Source organism: Mobula hypostoma, chromosome 21 (genome assembly GCF_963921235.1).
Source record: "Mobula hypostoma chromosome 21, sMobHyp1.1, whole genome shotgun sequence".
Lineage (NCBI taxonomy): Eukaryota > Metazoa > Chordata > Chondrichthyes > Myliobatiformes > Myliobatidae > Mobula > Mobula hypostoma.
The window spans coordinates 27,500,294-27,513,377 of record NC_086117.1 but is presented as its reverse complement, the minus strand read 5'-3'; positions in this window follow the sequence as shown (position 1 = coordinate 27,513,377).

Here is a 13,084-nt window from a genome sequence, read left to right as displayed (position 1 = left end):
CCCCTCACCCAGATACCCATGTAGTCCCTCTCCCCTAACCCAGATGCCCATGTACTCCCTTTCTCCACCCAGATACCCATGTACTCCCTCTCCCCTCACCCAGATACCAATGTACTCCCTCTCCCCTCACCCAGATACCCATGTACTCCCTCTCCCCTCACCCAGATACCAATGTACTCACTCTCCCCTCACCAGATACCCTTTTATTCCCTCTCTCCTCACCCAGATGCCCATGTACACCCTCTCCCCTCCCCTCACACAGATATCCATGTACTCCCCTCCCCTCACACAGATACCCATTTAGTCCCACTCCCCTCCCCTTACCGAGATACCCATGTACTCCCTCTCCCCTGCCCTCACCCAGATTCCCATGTACTCCCTCTGCCCTCACACAGATACCCATGTACTCCCTCTCCCCCCACCCAGATACCCATGTACTCCCTCTCCCCTCACCCAGATACCCATGCAATCCCTCACCCATCCCCTCACCCAGATACCATGTACTCCATCTCCCCTCACCCAGATACCAATGTACTCCCTCTCCTTCACCTCACCCAGATACCCATGTACTCCCTCTCCCCTCACCTAGATGCCCATGTACTCCCTCTCCCCTCACCCAGAAACCCGTTCTCCCATCCCCTACCCTAATCCAGATACCCATGTACTCCCTCTCCCCTCCCCTCAGCCAGATACCCATGTAGTCCTTCAACCCTCACCCTGATACCCATATACTCCCACTCCCCTCCCCTCATCGAGATACCCATGTACTCAGTCTCCCCTCACCCAGATACCCATGTACTCCCTCTCCCCTCCCCTCACCCAGATACCCATGTACTCCCTCTCCCCACCCAGATACCCATGTACTCCCTCTCCCCTCCCCTCACCCGGATACCCATGTAGTTCCTCTCCTCTACCCAGATTCCCATGTACTCCCTCTCCCATCCCCTCACCCAGATACTCATGTACTCCCTCTCCTCTACCAAGCTACCCATATACTCCCTCTCCCATCCCCTCACCCAGATACCCATGTACTCCTTCTCCCCTCACCCAGAAACCATTGTACACACTCTCCCCTCCCCTAACCCAGATACCCATGTAATCCTTCTCCCCTCCCCTTAACCAGATAGCCATGTACTCCCTCTCCCCTCCCCTCACCCAGATACCCATGTAGTCCTTCTCCCCTCACCCAGATACCCATATACTCCCACTCCCCTCCCTTCACCCGGATACCCATGTACTCCCTATCCCCTCCCCTCACCCAGATACCCACGTACTCCCTCTCTCCTCACCTAGATGCCCATGTACTCCCTCTCCCCTCACCCAGAAACCCATGTACTCCCTCTCCCCTCACCCAGATACCCATGTACTCCCTCTCCCCTGTCCTCACCCAGATACCCATGTACTCCCTCTCCCCTCACCCAGATACCTATGTACTCCCTCTACCCACCCAGATACCCATGTACTCCCTCTCCCCTCCCTTCACCTGGATACCCATGTATTCCCTCTCCTCTACCCAGATACCCATGTACTCCCTCTCTCCTCACACAGATGCCCAAGTACTCCCTCTCCCCTCACCCAGATACCCATGTACACCCTCTCCCCTCACCTAGATGCCCATGTACTCCCTCTACCCTCACCCAGAAACCCATTTACACCCTCTCCCCTCCCCTAACCCAGATTCCCATGTACTCCCTCTCCCCTCCCCACACCCAGATACCCATGCACTCCCTCTCCCCACCCAGATACCCATCTACTCCCTCTCCTCTCCCCTCCCCTCACCCAGATACCCATGTACTCCCTCTCCCCTCACCCAGATACCCATATACTCCCTCTCCCCTCACCAGATACCCATGTACTCCCTCTCCCCTCACCAGATACCCATGTACTCCCTCTTTCCTCACCCAGATACCCATGTACTCCCTTTCTCCACCCAGATACCCATGTACTCCCCTCCCCTCACCCAGATACCCATGTACTCCCTCTCCCCTCACCCAGATACCCATGTACTCCCCTCCCCTCACACAGATACCCATGTACTCCCTCTCCCCTCACCCAGATACCCATATACTCCCACTCCCCTCTCCTCACCGAGATACCCATGTACTCCCTTTCCCCTCACCCAGATACCCTTGTACTCCCTCTCCCCTCCACTCACACAGATACCTATGTACTCCTTCTCCCCTCCCCTCAGCCAGATACCCATGTACTCCCTCTCCCTTCACCCATATACCAATGTACTGCCCCCGCCCCCGACCCAGATACCCATGTACTCCCTCTCCCCTCACCCAGATACCCATGTACTCCCTCTCCCCACCCAGATACCCATGTACTCCCTCTCCCCTCACCCAGATGCCCATGAACTTCCTCTCTCCACACCGAGATACCCATGTACTCCTTCTCCCCTCCCCTCACCCAGATACCCATGTACACCCCCTCCCCTCACCCAGATGCCCATGTACTCCCTCACCCCACCCAGATACCCATTTAATCCCTCGCCTCTACCCTCACCCAGATACCCATGTACTCCCTCTACCCTCCCCAAATCCAGGTACCCATGTTTTCCCTCTCCCCTCACCCAGATACCCATGTACTGCTTCTCCCCTCCCCTCACCCAGATACCCCTGTAGTCCCTCTCCCCTAACCCAGATGCCCATGTACTCCCTTTCTCCACCCAGATACCCATGTACTCCCTCTCCCCTCACCCAGATACCCATGTACTCCCTCTCCCCTCACCCAGATACCAATGTACTCACTCTCCCCTCACCAGATACCCTTTTACTCCCTCTCCCCTCACCCAGATGCCCATGTACACCCTCTCCCCTCCCCTCACACAGATACCCATGTACTCCCCTCCCCTCACACAGATACCCATTTAGTCCCACCCCTCCCCTCTCCGAGATACCCATGTACTCCCTCTCCCCTGCCCTCACCCAGATGCCCATGTACTCCCTCTGCCCTCACACAGATACCCATGTACTCCCTCTCCCCCCACCCAGATACCCATGTACTCCCTCTCCCCTCACCCAGATACCCATGCAATCCCTCACCCATCCCCTCACCCAGATACCATGTACTCCACCTCCCCTCACCCAGATACCAATGTACTCCCTCTCCTTCACCTCACCCAGATACCCATGTACTCCCTCTCCCCTCACCTAGATGCCCATGTACTCCCTCTCCCCTCACCCAGAAACCCGTTCTCCCATCCCCTACTCTAACCCAGATACCCATGTACTCCCTCTCCACTCCCCTCACCCAGATAGCCATGTAGTCCTTCAACCCTCACCCTGATACCCATATACTCCCACTCCCCTCCCCTCATCGAGATACCCATGTACTCCCTCTCCCCTCCCCTCACCCAGATACCCATGTACTCCCTCTCCCCTCCCCTCACCCAGATACTCATGTACTCCTTCTCCTCTACCAAGATACCCATATACTCCCTCTCCCATCCCCTCACCCAGATACGCATGTACTCCTTCTCCCCTCACCCAGAAACCCATGTACACACTCTCCCCTCCCCTAACCCAGATACCCATGTACTCCTTCTCCCCTCCCCTTAACCAGATAGCCATGTACTCCCTCTCCCCTCCCTTCACCCAGATACCCATGTAGTCCTTCTCCCCTCACCCAGATACCCATATACTCCCACTCCCCTCCCTTCACCTGGATACGCAAGTACTCCCTATCCCCTCCCCTCACCCAGATACCCACGTACTCCCTCTCTCCTCACCTAGATGCCCATGTACTCCCTCTCCCCTCACCCAGAAACCCATGTACTCCCTCTCCCCTCACCCAGATACCCATGTACTCCCTCTCCCCTCTCCTCACCCAGATACCCATGTACTCCCTCTCCCCTCACCCAGATACCTATGTACTCCCTCTACCCACCCAGATACCCATGTACTCCCTCTCCCCTCCCTTCACCTGGATACCCATGTATTCCCTCTCCTCTACCCAGATACCCATGTACTCCCTCTCTCCTCACCCAGAAACCATGTACTCCTTCTCACCTCCCCTCACCCAGATACCCATGTACTCCCTCTCTCCTCACCCAGAAACCATGTACTCCTTCTCACCTCCCCTCACCCAGATACCCATGTACTCCCTCTCCCCTCACCCAGATGCCCATGAACTTTCTCTCTCCATACCCAGATACCCATGTACTCCTTCTCCCCTCCCCTCACCCAGACACCCATGTACTCCCTCTCCCCTCCCCTCACCCAGATACACATGTACTCCCTCTCCCCTCACCCAGATACCCTTGTACTCCCTCTCCCCTCCCCTCACACAGATACCCATGTACTCCTTCTCCCCTGCCCTCACACAGATACCCATGTACTCCTTCTCCCCTCCCCTCACCCAGATAACCATGTACTCCGTCTCCACTCACCCAGAAGCCCATGTACTCTTTATCTCCTCACCCAGATACCCATGTACTCCCTCTCCCCTCACCCAGATACCCATGTACTCCCTCTCCCCTCCCCTCAACCATATACCCACGTACTCCCTCTCCCCTCACCCAGATACCCTTGTACTCCCTCTCCCCTCCACTCACACAGATGCCCATGTACTCCTTCTCCCCTCCCCTCACCCAGATACCCATGTACTCCCTCTCCCCTCACCCAGATACCCATGTACTCCCTCTCCCCTCACCCAGATACCCATGTTTTCCATCTCCGCACCCAAATACCCATGTACTCCCTCTCCCCTCACCCAGATACCCATTTAATCCCTCTCCACTCCCCTCACCCAGATACCCATGTACTCCCTCTCCCCTCACCCAGATACCCATTTAATCCCTCTCCACTCCCCTCACCCAGATGCCCATGTACTCCCTTTCTCCACCCAGATACCCATATACTCCCTCTCCCCTCACCAGATACCCATGTACTCCCTCTTTCCTCACCCAGATACCAATGTACTCCCTTTCTCCACCCAGATACCCATGTACTCCCTCTCACCTCACCCAAATACCCATGTACTCCCCTCCCCTCACACAGATACCCATGTACTCCCTCTCCCCTAACCCAGATGCCCATGTACTCCCTCACCCAGATACCCATGTACTCCCTCTCCCCTCACCCAGATACCCATATACTCCCACTCCCCTCTCCTCACCGAGATACCCATGTACTCCCTTTCCCCTCACCCAGTTACCCATATACTACCTCTCCCCTCCCCTCACCCAGATACCCATGTACGCCCTCTCCCCTCACCCAGATACCCATATACTCCCTCTCCCTTCACTAGATACCCATGTGCTCCCTCTCCCTTCACTAGATACCCATGTACTCCCTCTCCCCTCACCCAGATGCCCATGTACTCCCTCTCCCCTCACCCGGATACCCATGTAGTCCCTCTCCCCTCTCCCAGATACCCATGTACTCCCCCTCCCCTCGCTCACCCAGATACCCATGTACTCCCTCTCCCCTCACCCAGATACCCATGTACTCCCTCTCTCCTCACCCAGATCCCCATGTCGTCCCCTCCCCTCACCCAGATACCCATGTACTCCCTCTCCCCTCCCCTCATCCACTTTCCACCACAGGTGCTGCATTGTGCACAAATGTTGTCCTGGAGCCATGTTTCTGTATGAATCAGCCTGTTGCAGTTTCTTATCTCATGCTGGTTCAGTTGCAGACAAGTAGATCCATTTTATTTTCCAGGGAGAAAACACTTTTGATGGGAGAGCTGGCCTACTGGGGTTAGCCTTTTAACCTAGCCTGGATCCCAGTGCATTTGCTCACACCACCCTGGACATCTAAGTGGCTTCCATTCATCTGCCCAGTCGAAACCAGAAATTGTTGGAAACCCTCAGCTTACTTACCAGCAGCAGCAAAGTAGAGATGCAGAGGTAACACGTCAGGGCCATGCTCTTCCAGTTTTTCAATCACCTTGGAAGGTTCCTCCTCCCACTCTCCCACAGATGCTTCTGGAATCCCTTGGATTTTCCCACTGTTCCATTCTTCTCTCGATTATACTCTGCCAATTGGTGTGTTCACCCCAAAAGACAAGAGGTTCTATCGGCACCCTTGCTCAGCCAATATCTCTTTTACACTCACCACTATTTGTTGCATTTTACGACTATACTTGCTGAGCCAAAGAGAAATTTCTTCTGAATAAATATTGGGAAGAGTGAAGCCAATGATTTCTGGTCCTGTTCAAAACAACAGTCATTAACCACCAACTCCAACCTTTGAATTGTATTGAATTAACTTTATTACTTACATTTTTCATATACATGAGAAGCAAAAATCTTTACATTATGTCTCTGTCTAAATGTGCAATGTGCAAATTATAGTAATTTATAATAAATATTATGTACCACAGGATAGTCAATATAACATAGAAATACATTTGTATCTGCATTTGGCCTGGTGGAGGAAGCTGTCCCAGAGCCTGTTGGTCCTGGCTTTTATGCTGTGGTACCGTTTCCTGGATGGTAGCAGCTGTAACAATATATGGTTGGGGTGACTTGGGTCTCCAATGATCCTTTGGGCCCTTTTTACACAGCTGTCTTTGTAAATGTCCTGAATCATGGGAAGTTCACATCTACAGATGCGCTGGGCTGTCCGCACCACGCTCTGCAGAGCCCTGTGTGGAGGGAAGTACAGTTCCCATTTCAGCAGTGATGCAGCCAGTCAGGATGCTCTCAATTGTGCTCCTGTAGAAATTTATTAGAATTTGGGGGGCCATACCAAACTTGTTCAACCGTCTGAGGTGAAAGAGGCGCTGTTGTGCGTTTTTCACCGCACAGCCGGTATGTACAGACCACGTGAGATCCTTGGTGATGTTTATGCCGAGGAACTTAAAGCTGTTCACCCTCTCAACCCCAGATCCATTGATGTCTACAGGGGTTAGCCTGTCTCCATTCCTCCTGTAGTCCACAACCAGCTCCTTTGTTTTTGCGACATTGAGGGAGAGGTTGTTTTCTTGACACCACTGTATCAGGGTGATGGCTTCTTTGTAGGCTGCCTCATTATTATTTGAGATTAGGTCAACCAGCGTAGTGTCGTCAGCAAATTTAATTAGCAGATTGGAGCTGTGGGTGTCTTGACCACCGTCAGAGGCTGAACCTATTTCCGCTCTCCCTGCCCTGCCTTGGCTTACTTACTGTGGAAACTTTCCTGCACACCCTTGTTCACTCCACATTCAACATCCTACCACTGCCTGAGCAAATCTGATCCTCCACACCACAGCTCATTCAATCCTTACTGCCCATGTCTGAGCTCACGAGTCTCTCCTTTGCTCACTAACCCAAATTGGTCTCAGAACCTTAATGCTCAACTTTAAGATCCATGTGTTAAACTATGGGGCCCATCTGCCTTAGAACATAGAGCAGTACAGCACAGGAAGAGCCGCTTTGGACCACAATGTCTGTGTCAACCAGGATGCCAAGTTCAATTTATCCCATTTGCCTGCACACAATCCATATCCCTCCTTTCCCCCGAAAGTCATTTGTCTGTCTCATGTCTCGTAAAGGCTTTATTGTGTCTGCTTCCACCACAACCTCTGACAGAGCACTTCAAGCATCTAACACCATCTATGTAAAATATTTGTCCCACACATCGCTTTTAAATATTGCCCCTCTCATTTTAAAGTTATGCCCCCTAGAATTTGACTTTTCTAACTTGGGACAAAGATTCTGACACTCTATCCTATCTATGCATCTAATAATTTTATATATTTAATTTAAGTTCAAAGTAAATTTATTGTCAGAGTTCGTATATGTTACCATATACTACACTGAGTTTTTTCATGCAAGGATTTATAGGATAAAAACAAGAGAATTTACAAAAAAAACTGTACATAAGCAAAGACTGACGAACAACCAATGTGCTAAAGGAAAGAAATTGCAAGTAAAACATATTACTGTACTGAGAACACAAGTGGTAAAGAGTCTGCGGGTCATAGAATCAGTTCAGAGCAGCGGTGATCCTGATGGTTGAAGGGTAGTAATTGTTCCTGAACCTGGAGATGTGGGACCTGAGGCTCCTGTACCACCTGCCCAATGGCAGGAGTGAGAAGAGAGCGTGGCCTGGGTAGTGGGGATGTCTGACGAGGGATGCTGCCTTCTTGTGGCAGTGCTCCCTGTAAACGCGTTCGGTGACGGGGAGGGATTTGTCTGTGATAGACTGGGGCTGTGACCACCACTTCAGCTGCTGATGCTCCAGAGAAAGCAATCCATATCTGTGCATCTTCTCCTTATAGTTAACACTCTCTAATCCGAGCAGCATCCCGGTTAGTATATTCTGCACCCTCTCCAAAGCCTGCACATCCTTTCTGTAATGGGGCGACCAGAACTGAACACAATACTCCAAACGCAGCCTAACTGAAGCTTTATACAACTGCAACAAAACTTTCTGTATCATATAACGCCCTGACCGATGAAGCTAAGCATGACACACACCTTTTTTAACCACCCTACTTACTTCTTACCACTTTCAGACAGCTGTGGTCTTGGACACCAAGATTTCTCTGTACATCATTTCTCCTAGGGATCCTACCATCTCCTCCTTACATTTGGTCTAACAAAGTGTAGCACCTCATTCTTGCACGGATTAAGTTCCAGCTGCCAATCTCTGTGCCCATATCAATTCCTGGATCCTTTGATGACCATTTTCTCTATCCATAACTCCACCAGTTTTCGTGGTGTCTGTAAACAGCCCATCTACATTTTTGTTCAAGCTATTCATATACATCACAAGCAACAGAGGTCCCAGCACGGATCCCTGTAGAACATCACTGGCCTCGGACCTCTAGTCAGAATAACACTCCCTCCACCCCCACCCTCCATCTTCTATGGCCAAGCCAAGTTTGAGTTCATTGTACCAAGTGATTATGCACCTTCTGGATCAGCCTACCCTGGGCTTCCTTGTTAAATGCCTCAATAAAAATCCATGTAGACAACATCCACTGCCCTAACAGGTAACACTAATGAAACAAGTTTATAGTGGATGCCATCTCCCTGGCCCTAGACTCAACTCTGGAGCACCTGGATAAATATACCTATGTTAAACTGTTGTCTATTGACCACAGTTCCATCTTCAATACTATAATTCCATGCAAACTTATCATCAAACTCCAAGACCTGGGAGTCAATTGGATCCTCAACTTCCTGTCCAACAGACAACAATCAGTAGGAATAAGCAGCTCTATCTTTGCCATGGCTATTCTCAACACTGGTGCTCCACAAGGTTGCATCCTTGACCTCCTGCTCTGCTCCCTGAACACTCATGACTGTGTGACTAGGATCTGTTCTAACCCGAATCCTGACTGGTTACATCACAGCCTGGCATGGAAATACCAATGCCCATGGACAGGAAAGCCTGAAAAAAGTAGTGGATACAGCCCAGCCCATCACGGGCAAAGTCCTTCCCACCATTGAGCACGTCTACAAGGAGCACTTCACAAGAAAGTAACATCCATCATCAATGACCCTCACCATCCAGGACAAGCTTTCTTCTCACTGCTCCATCAGGAAGGAGGTACAGGAGCTTTAGGTCTTATCCCACCAGGCTCAGGAACAGTTATTACCCTTCAACCATCAGGCTCCTGAACCAGTGTGGATAATGTCGCTCACCTCAACACTGAACTGTTCCACACCTATAGACTCTTTCAAAGACTCTACAACTCATATTCTTGATGTTATTTATTTCTTGTTTTTTATTATTATAATTATTGTAATTGCACAATTTGTCTTCCTATGCACATTGATAGTTTGTCTGTCTTTGTGCACAGTTTCCATTCCTTCTATTGCGTATTTTGTATCTATTGTGAATGCCTGCAAGAAAGTGAATCTCTGGGTAGTGTATAGTTACATACATGTACTTTGATAATAAATTTACTATTGAACTTTTTCAACTGTTTTTGAACTCCATCGACAAGTTTTCAGAATATACCATTGTAATGGGCTTAAAAACATGGCGTCATGAAACAACGTTCACCTTAGTGTTAGCAAAACAAAAGAGCTGATCGTTGACTCCTGGAGCTGGAACGGCCCACATGCTCGTATCTTCATCAATGGTGCTGAGATTGAGAGAGTTGAGAGTTTCAGGTTCCCAGGACTGAACATCACCAACAGCCCGTCCTGCTCCAAACCTGCAGATGCCACAGCCACTACTTCCTCAAGAGGATAAAGAATTTCGTACGTTCCCATCAATCCTTACCAATGTTTATTGATGGACCATAGAAGGAGCATCCTATCCAGGCTTGGTGTGGTTTGTGCTCTGCCCGTGATCATAATAAACTGCACAGGGTTGTGGACCCAGCTCAGCACATCATCTAAAGCAGCTTCCCTCCCTTCCATGGACTCTGTCCGTATTTCTCGCTATCTTGGTAAAGCAGCCAGCATTATCAAAAGCCCCACCCATCCCAGACATTCTCCCTTCTCCCCACTCCCATTAGGCAAAAGATGCAAAAGCCTGAAAGCACATTCCACCAGGCTCAGGGACAGCATCTATCCCACTGCTATAAGATACTGAATGGTTCCCCAGTATGATAAGATAGACTCTTGACCTCACAATCTGACTTGCTCTGCTCTTGGACCTTGTTGCCTGCCTGAACTGCTCTTTCTTCATGGTTGCTGCACTTTATTCTGCATTCCATTATTGTTTCACCTTGTACTTCCTGAGTGCACTGTGCAATGCCACAGTGTACAAGACAAACTCGATACATGTACAAATAATAAACCAACTCCAGGTCAAATTCCTATCCTCATCCATCATCTTCATTTGTTCCTCAAATAACTCCATCGTACAACATAGAACAGCACAGAACCAGACTCACAATTTTGTGCCAAACTAATTAAATTCCTAATCAATTGCCCGACTACACTAATTTCTTCTGCCTACACAATGTCCATACCACTCCATTTCCTGCCCATTCATATGCCTATCCAAGAGCCTCTTGAATGTTTCTGTCACATTTACCTCCACCATCACCCCGGGCACTCTGTGTAAAAAATTTCCCTTGCACATCTCCTTTGGCTTTTTATCCCCGCTCACTTTTGTGATGATATTCACTCTTGGCCAGTGGGCGTCTTGGTTTTTTGCTAATCCTGCTTTCTAAATATGGCAGCTGCCACATATAAGATCGCAAACAATTGTCAGTAAAGTTCCAACTAACAGCTGTTTGACTTCTGGTCATAAATGGAAGTCAGTGTCTTCAGTTCTTAAAGTGTAAATGGCAAGCAGTATCAGTTTGAAGTTAAAGCAAGTACTGTTTGTAGATCAGCTCTGTAAACATGCTCTGCAGGTAATAGACTGTCTGTGAGAAGTAAGGTTTAGCTCACTACACCTGGTCTATTGCTGCTTGAGATGTAGTGTAAGACAATGAGTTGCTTAATTCAAACAGACAAGCTGACTCTAAGTTGTTTAGTTCAAGGAAGCTTGCAGAACTGGGTGGATAATATCATTTAGTATATCAAATAAATGATGTGTCTATAGTTGAAAGATTCATGTACTCAAGGAAGTTACCTTTACAGCGCTAATTATAAACTATGAACATTATGCTGAGATCTACTGTATGTCTCCAAAATGCTTTCAGACTGTTTGTGTTAAAAGGATATCTGAGGAAATATCATATAAGTGTGAAGTCTTCCAGCTTAAGATGGTGCTGGTGAAACTCAGCATCTATTTACTGGCAACAAACAAAGCAAAGAACACAATACTTTATTAATAACACCTTTTCTTGTAAAATTTTTGGTAAAATGATCACCGCAAACAATGAGGAGGCAAGTTAAGATGAGGCTGAGTCAAGGGTTGAAGCGTGCAGGTGCGAGGTGAGGTCAAGGCATGTTTGAGACAATGTCGGGGTGAGGTTGAGGGATGTTCAAGGCAAAGTTGGGACAAGGTCTAGGCATACTGACGGCAAAATCGGAGCAGGGGAGGGGCAGATTCCAGGCCCATTCATCTAAACCGAGAGCGAGGTTTGATCAATTGAAGCACCAGGCTGATTTGGAAAGGTCAGGTATGGGTTGAAATGTGGTGGTGGGAACTAAGCCCAGAGCATATTGATGCAACAGGGCCCAGGTCCAAGTGTGAGGACGACCCGATGTTTCCATGATTTAATTGCTGGGCTGGATACATTGGCGGGGTGTCAGGACAAGAGGTGAGGGTCAGCTGATTCTGCTCACTGCTCTGTGACGATTACTCGGCTCGGCGCTGAACTGAGGCTGAGGCTGTGGTCCGTTCCCGTTGCTCCAGGTTTCGAGTCCATGGACTCACTTTTATTCTGAATGTTATTTGCTTACCTTTACTGTTCGTACGATTTGTTTTTTTCTCTCTCTGCACACTGGGTGTTTGACAGTCTTTTTTATGAGTTCTGTTGGGTTTTTTCGTCTTGTAGCTTCCTGTAAAGTGATGAAAATCAAGGTTCTATAATGTATACATACTTCAATAATAAATGTACTTTGAACTTTGAAATCACCCAAGTGGCAGAAGAACTGTATAAGTGAAGAGAGCATGTTCAGACTTATTGAAAATGGTTAAATAACATCAAAAAGAAATGATAGAAGACAGGGTGACTAGAATCCATTCTTCTGGCTTCAGTTTCTGCAATGGATGATTTATTCACCTGTATTATTACTATGTCTTTTTAGTTTATAAGAATTGTGTACGGGGTCTTTCTTTTGTTACATTTAAAATGGCGACTTTGTTATGTTAATCTGGGGAATGCGGCTTTGTTGTGCTTTAACGCTGAAGAGAGTTTGCACTCACAGTTTGTTTTACTTTAAAATGAGATAACAGAGTTCTATTAGCCAATGGGTGGTTATGTATCGTTTTGTTTTCGGATACCATGCTGTATGATATGACTGTGGACTGAGTTTTGGCGGGGAGTCGGAGGAGAGACGAGGAGGACCGCGGACGTGCGGAGAGGCTCCGGTCGATCGCTCAGGGTGGTCCCGAGCGGTGAGTCAACGGAATTCGGGTGGTCATTTGACGTCGAATTGAGCTCCAACGGTAGCGTGCGAAGAACTTGGACTTTGATAAGTGTTGGTGCCTTTTTTTTTCATTACTTTCCTCTCTGTATCAAATGTATATTAATGTCATAGAATTAGTAATATCTATAAAGTGTATTT